Raw genomic sequence first — 8,366 nt, 5'->3', positions numbered from 1 at the left:
TCAGAAATGCTCCTGACCATCAGGAGGGCTTCAGTGGTGCTTTCGGAAAGAAAACATCCTATAGAAGATAATACCTAAATTCAAGCCCAGATCACGTGAGCGCTCGTAAAGGTTATCTTTAACGATGGAACTGCTAGTAGAGGTAAAGGTGGTAATATGAGCCCCTACTTTCTTTTTTGTAAATAATAATTTTATTTTTTTATTTTTACCAAATTATTTGTGTTGGACTTCAACTAGAACATTTGGTGAATATATTTATAAATAATGCAGTCAATTTAATTAAACATAAAGTGAAATAAAAAATAAAAAAATCAAAACAAGACGTATTGTTAAAAAAAATTTCTGTGCTGGTATTATGAGCCCCTAAAAGTAAATACATGGAAAAGAGTGTTAAAAATGACAGTCATACAAAAAATATCCTATATGAAAAATTGTATTTTATTAATTACAAAACTTTAACAGTGTAAAAAAGGTGTAAACAAACAGAAAATATTTTTATGGTCTGCAAAAGTCACAAACACACATACACATCTTTTTCAGCCCAGCACAATCATTGTGTGCCCACATTTCACACATCATGCACTGGATCCACAGTTCTCCTCGATGATCGGCTGAGTAAAGTCCTTCACAAAACATACAGGGCGTATGCTCATCTCCGGGATTATCAACTCCCACAGGCATTTCCAAAACTGACTCTCCGGAATTGACGGAGCAGTCCGATTCATCTGAGTCCTTGTCTCCGAAAATTTTCCGTTTTACAGGACTTGACAGTGTTTTTTGTCTTTGTTGCAGACTGGATTTTTTCCTTTTTCCTTTTTCTCTGATTCTTCTTTTTTAGCGTCAGTCAAATTTCTTTTTTTCCGCTGCTTCTAGCAGAGCATTTTTGTAGGGTGATGATGTGACCAGAGCAGCTTTTGACGGTTTCGGTCCTTTGTTTGAAACTTTTTTCTTAGGTTTGGGTACAGGCCATATATCCTTTGGTGACACAGCAGTTGTCGAATGTTGTTGTTTTCCACATTCACCCGGATGGACCTGCAAGGTCTAGGTCTTCAGTGGACGGTCGAAATAAGGTGGATGTGATGGGTTGTAGGTGGGCTTCGGTCTCGGGCGGGTTATCCTCACTTAGACTTTGGATAATCTCTTCAGGATCATCGACGTCCTCCTCTGAGTGTTCAAAGTTGTGTACCATTTGAGGCTGTGTCGGCTTTCTCTTTCTTGCTTGCAGTAGGGTTTCCATGTCGAATGTGTCTCTTCAGATGATGGTGCAAAGTCTGCAGCAGTGAAGAACATTCCTGTTGCATGGATACAATCCGGTTGTTTTAAAACCCATTCACAGCTATCGACCCTGTCTGGCAAGCTAGGTACGCTTGTCCTAGAAGCTCTGCAATGTCATAGGGTCCCACTCGTTTTTCGCCATGTCGAATATACCGGCGTATTTGTTCACTGTAGTGGTGTTTTTAGTGGCCCCAGGAATGACTTGTCTAAACGGTTGTAGCTTATGTGACGTGTGTGGGGGCAAACTAATGATTGATATGAAGTTATCCCTCGCAAGATTCACAATATCTATGTTTTTTGTGTGAGAGTTGTGACCATCTAGGATCAGAAGTACAGGATCTTCTTTTGTTGGCTTAGTCTTCTCAATAAAATGGCGTAGCCAGTCTGTAAACAGGTTTGATTGTATCCACCCTGAAGGGTGGCACCTACCAATCGCCCCTGGTGGAGCACCTTTCATAAGCAGATCTGTCATGTTTTTTTCTTGGGAAAATTAACATGGGCGGAATGAAAGTGCCCCCTGCGCTCATGCAACAGATGACAGTCACAAGAGAGCCTCTTTCAGCTGAGCTAAGAGCTCCCACTTGTCTCTTCCCCCGTAAACCAATCACTCTGGGGAATTTTACTCTGAACCACAGATATCCCTGTCTCGTCGACATTGAAAACTCTGTCGGCTGGGTATTTGTGTTTCCTATACTCAGCTTCTAAGATGTCGAAGAAATTGTTTACTGCCTCTTCATTGAATCCATTTGCCCTTGAAAATGAAGGTTGCTGAAGGTTTCAATACAGATAATACATCCTTGTGCCGCCTCATAAAATGGTCGAACCAAGCCCTACCAGCTAACCCCTCTGTTTTGAACGGAATTTTTTATCCCGTTTCTTACACAAAGTTGGTAAGCTATTCTGCGAACATCTTGTCTGGTGAGACCGTAAAACTTGCTCTCCATCTGAAGCAGGTACTCAACAAGCTCCATTTCCAGCTGGTCTCCCATTATAGTTTTCCTTCCCAGACGAGTGGCAGCTGCTTCTTCTGGTGGCTTGTCACCTCGAGCAAGTCTTTGCAGAGTCGGTCTTGGGACAGAAAATTTCTGAGAAGCCTTTTTCAATCCCATTTCTTTGTTCCTAATCGCATTTATTGCCATGACCATATCATCGGTATTCCAATTTTTTTCTTTTAGGTTTAGGTGCCTTGCTTAAACTCTTTCGTGGCATCTGAAACAATAAAAGTAGGAACACAAGTTGTAGTGCATGTAATATGAGCCCTTAAAAGATGGGGCTCATATAACAGGCACAGAAGGGGGCTCATATTACCGACATCGCCATATTGAATTTCCTTCATCCATAATCTATCTTTGTTACTGTCTGAATTATTTATCACCCACAATAAATCAAAGCTTAAAACCTACTCTATTAGATTACCTAGCCTATTAGAGTTACTGCAATCGAATAGTAATCATAATTAATGGCTAAAAAGTACCTTTTTAAAGTTTTCTTAGTTGAAGAAAATACGAACACCTGTTGCAACCACCAACTATCATCAATAACTGAACCAGAGTGCTCTAGCGGCCTAAACAGGAACTTAATACAGTGTTTTCCATCGATCCCACTAGATTGCGTGCGCTGTATGACCAGATATATTGGGGGCTCATAATACCTACAGGGCTCATATTACCACCTTTACCTCTACATATTTACGATAACCTAATCTAAACGTACTTTTATAGTCTAATAACAAATAGTAGATATGGACATAGTGGCCTTCTTCTCGCTGACATCTCTTCCTTTTAGAGGCAAAAAGCGAGAACAGATCGTCAAAATGACATGTAATCTTAAACAGTAAGATTAAAAGAAGTCAGTAAGAAAGTCTAATCTTTCTAATAATGAAATAAATTTCATTCCATGAAAATTGCTAAGCTGAACTGTCATATTGTGTTTATCAGTACATGCCTTCTTTTAGGCGTATGTCCAAAAGGTTTTGTTACAAAATTACCTACATCTGGATTGCCTGTTTTTCTTCATCATGACGTTAACATACTAGCTCTTAAAACAAGCTTTATGATGTCAAATTTAGTGTTTACAATCATACAAAAGAATTTGCAAACAGCATGGGAATGAGCTGAGATGTATATACAATAAGATTATTACAGAATTTAATGGAAAAAATCCAATGCCGGAGATTAACCTTTTCTTATTGACAATAGAATCGTTCATGAAGAAAAAAATGAACAACTTGTATAAAAAATTAAGCTATCTTTGGTGTAGCGCGAAATCTTCTAATGTTGACTTTGATCTTAGACACAAAATTATTTCAGATATAATGTCAGACTCTGCAATATTGCCTGTAAACCCCATTTTTTTTTGAAGATGAAAATCCCAAAGTAGATATCTCTGATCAATCTAAACCAACCTATAATATAAAAAACCATCATACTGACCCTAATAATTTTTTTGAAGACAATCAAACAAATATTGAAAATCTGTCTAATTGTGTACTCACAGAAGGGGAAATAAGTGTTTTGAAAAAAGGCCTTACCTTTTGCCCTACCCCAAAATTTGACCAAATCAATTTAGTGGATGATGCATTAAGATTTGCACGTAAGGTTCGCATAAAACACTATTTTTCTACAAACAGCTCATATTCTTCTAATACTCTTCCATGTTTAAATAAATTTAAAGAAGAAAGTGACTGGGAACCTCCACCATTAGCTCCTGATCATCCCATTGAACAGTTCATCAACGTCATATTGTCAAACCTATCTAATCCTTCATTTCAAGATTCCTTAAAAGGAAGAAACAACTTAACACCTATTGAAATAAAGTCTATAAAATCACTCCAAAATAACAAGGACATTATAATAACACCGGCTGACAAAGGAGATAAGGTAGTTATTCAAAACATGCAAGATTACATCACTGAAGCAGAAAGACAATTGTCTGACTCAAATACATACCAATCACTTGACAAAGATGCTTCCAATGAATTATAATGAAAATTATTAAACAATTTCTTAAACAACATGGGGAAAATGAAGAACTATCTCTTAAAACAATAAATTTATTAACTCCCAAAATTCCAAGAACTCCAACTTTTTATCTTCTTCCAAAAATTCATAAAGATACTAGACCACCTCCAGGACGTCCAATCGTAACCAGCTACGGTTGCCCAACTGAGAGAATTTCTGCATTTATCGATGATCAGCTGCAACCATTTGTCAAACAACTACCCTCCTACGTAAAGAACACTGATGACTTCATTTCAAAAACTATCAAAAGTTAATCAACCTGTTTCGAAAAACACAATTCTAGTTACTGTTGATGTCACATCACTGTACACAACCATACCACATGATGATGGTATAAATGCTGCTAAACATTTTCTCAACAGCAGACCCATTGACTCTAAACCTTCTACAAAAATTTTTTACTAAAACTTATACATTTTGTTTTAACAATGAACTGTTTTAGATTTCACAATAAATTTTATCTACAAGTCAAAGGCACAGCCATGGGAACAAGGATGGCTCCCTCTTTTGCCAATTTATTCATGGGATTATTGGAAGAAAAATTCCTAAATTCTCAGAACCATCTTCCTTTAGTTTGGTTTCGTTTTATTGATGATGTATTTTTTCTGTGGGATCATGGTGAAGAACTCCTTCAAGAATTTCTACATGCATTGAACACGTTTTCAACCCTCAAATTTACTTGGAAATTTTCTCATGAAATTCTTACTTTCTTGGACGTAGATGTTTTTATAGAGTCTGGTTTGTTAAAAACTAAAATACATGTAAAAGACACAAATACTATGCAGTATTTGAATTACAATAGTTGTCACCCCACTTACGTGAAAAAAAGTATTCCGAAGAGTCTTTCAATTCGTGCGAAAAATCTTTGCAGTAATGAGGATGATTTTATTAATTATATCAGTAAATTAACTTGTGGTTTTAGAAAATTAGGATATCCCGATAAAGTTATCAAGAACAATTTGAATCAACCATCAAACAAAAATAATAATCCTTTTCCCCAAAACGATCCGAAATTCATAACAAAATTTTATCCTGGCCTTCACAAAATCAACGCAATCATGAAGACAGCCTTTAACCTACTTCAAAATTCTCAAGAAACTAAAGACTTATTTTCAAAATCTCCAAGAGTTGTATTCAAAAAGCCCGCCAACATTAAACAGATGTTGGTCTGTACTGATCCTCTAAAAAAGGAAAATAAGGAATCACAGTCCTTTGGTTGTAAACCTTGCCAAAAACCCCGTTGTGGAACCTGTAAGATCATGTCTACAAGTCAAAATTTCAAAAGTAATGTAACCAATCATGTATATCCTATCAAAGGAACTATCAACTGTGACACAAAAAACCTTATTTACCAATTTTTTTGACTGTAAATTTTGTGAAAAACAATACGTCGGCCAGACATCAAATCCTTTATGGATACGAGTAACTGGCCATCGATTTGACATTGTCCATAGCGATATAGAAAAACCTTTAGCCAGTCACGCTATCAATGTCCATAAACAAAATCAGATAGAAAATTGCTACACCATCAAAGGCATAAATAAGATCCCTGAAGATTCAAACGAAAGCCTTAATAGATTTAAATTGAAAAAAAGTGAAACTGCACACCAATTGGTGCTTCAGACAAGACATCCAAGGGGTCTTAATTTAAGATAAATTTAGTTTTCGTCAACTTATTCACACACGTCATGCCATGGCCCATCAGCTGCTGATCTACTGTATTTATTTATAATGTTTGTTTTTCTTGTTTGAGTTCTAACCTAATGTTTTTTCACAATTTATGTAAATATTTATACATGTACATTTATCTGAAGAAGTGTACCTAGATACACGAAAATTTATAAATGTTTCAAACCAATATACCGTGGTTTATTTGTTAAGAAGAGAATAACCTGTTTCTGTAATAATGAATATAATATATATTAAAGGTCCGTGGTAAGAAAACCCATTCCACAAATAGTGGTTTCCGGATAATACCAAAGTACCTTTCAGGGTGTATATGTCTATACAATATACAATCCAAATCTGGAGGTCTCACTCAGTAATTATTACATGTTAATAGAACTCGTTAGCACTATGACCGGTAAATTGTAATACTAGGTCTGACCGGTGGATCACGCTGAACAGTTTTTCTCGTGAGAATTCTTGACTTTTCCGTCAGTCCGTGAACCAAACTTTCGTTTTTAATATTTCTTTGAATGGAACATTTTTTACCTTTAATATTTAATTTAAGTTTATTTTTTAAATAATTTTGCCATATAAACAGTTTAAAATTAAATAAATAACTCCATTAATAATTAGGATATAAATACCAATATTTCTTATTATAAATAATTTTATGTTTATCCATAGAGTTGTTAGTGATTAAAATAGATACCAAAAAATATGGTAATTACGTGATGTAGCAAACCTATCAAATTGTAAGTTAAAATTGGTATTGAGTTCGTAAAATAAATTAATTTTGAAACAATACGTATTACCTCCTAATACAATATAATACATAAATCGTGAAGCCTTCCACGTTAAATAGGCAATTATTATACATAACTGTTAAGTTGCATCTGAAAATAATTTGAAGGCTCTATGAAAAGATAGAATTCAAAGGTACGGGATGTGATGTCAAAAGAACAATTTAAATTGATTGGTGATTTTTTTATGCATTCATTAGGGTGTAATACATAAAGGTTTACATTTCACACTTTATTCCCTCGAAGGTAATTAAGTTTTGTTTTCACCAAATTGATTAGTTTACAAAGGCCTCTACAATGATACACTAGATACGTTTGCATTTCAAAAACTCGATAACTGAATCATATACCTACATATTTGGAACATCATGTGCCATGAAACATATTTCATGAAAACATTTTAATTTATTCTCTAGGATTTATTTTGTAACCGTTTAGTTCACTACTCTACAATAATCCATTCTCACGCAACTGATTTGAGTAATCTTAAATTAAATACCCCATATAACTAATATCATTTGCTGTTTTATCTGTTATTATGGTTAGAAAATCTACTTTAACATTTTAAGATTTTCCATGTGTATGTCCTGGACTTGAAACAATAGTATCAAAAAGATCAAAAATGGACTGGAAGTTTTATTTATATTTTATTTACAGTACTCTATCAATATAATACAGAATTTATTCTGTATAATATCCTGTATAATAATTATATTCTGTATAATGGTAATTTATATAATGGTTGTCCAAGTTATTTGCCCCAAAATTTTGTTTTTTATGTCTTATGTTAGTGCTCATAGAACTCGTAGGGATGCATCTTTATTATCAATTCCAATTCATCGGACAGCCTTATACAGAGTGTTCATTTTAATGGGGGTGCTCACCCCCATTCCCTCCCCCACGGTACCCAACGCCAAAATTTTAAAATGGCAACTAATACCTTGTTACATCTCAAATTGAAGCTCATAAAAAATGCTATATTTTGGTAAAATAAAATTGAAATCGGGCAAGCCGTTTGATATCAACAGCCAATAATGCAATTTCTTACAGAACAAAATTATTAGTCTACAAACTACTGCTAATAACAACATTTTATTTATTTATGTTTAGCGGTTAAGTGGAAGAGAGGATGTTTCAGTCCTAACTTTGCCTCTATAAATAAAAACATTTTTCATTTAATTTCAAGGCTCTAGCTTTAATATAGAAGATATGAAAGTCGCAACGCGGAAATAAAATATACTTGATGCCAAATGTTAAAAGTCAATTTGATAATACTGATACCTCATTACAGATCCAGTGTTGCAATATTTAATCTACTCTACTTGAGATTTTATTTGAAGAAATCTGAATGTTCGCCTTTCATAACTGGTAGGATTGTTAATATTATAGTAATAAAAAAACTTCTAAAACAATTCTTAAAAATGGCCAACAACACTTTAGTATTAAAATATGTTATTAATATACTTACGTATAACACAAGCTGTTGTGTTCTTAATAAATTAAGACAATACACCATCAAAACTTTCTTAAAATCTTATTATGGTTACCAAAACAAAAGTACAATTACAAAAATGGTAACAATTATTCTCTAGGATGTGATATC

This window comes from Homalodisca vitripennis, unplaced genomic scaffold, assembly GCF_021130785.1.
Source record: "Homalodisca vitripennis isolate AUS2020 unplaced genomic scaffold, UT_GWSS_2.1 ScUCBcl_1536;HRSCAF=5276, whole genome shotgun sequence".
NCBI classification, from domain to species: Eukaryota; Metazoa; Arthropoda; class Insecta; order Hemiptera; family Cicadellidae; genus Homalodisca; species Homalodisca vitripennis.
This window is presented reverse-complemented; position numbering follows the sequence as displayed.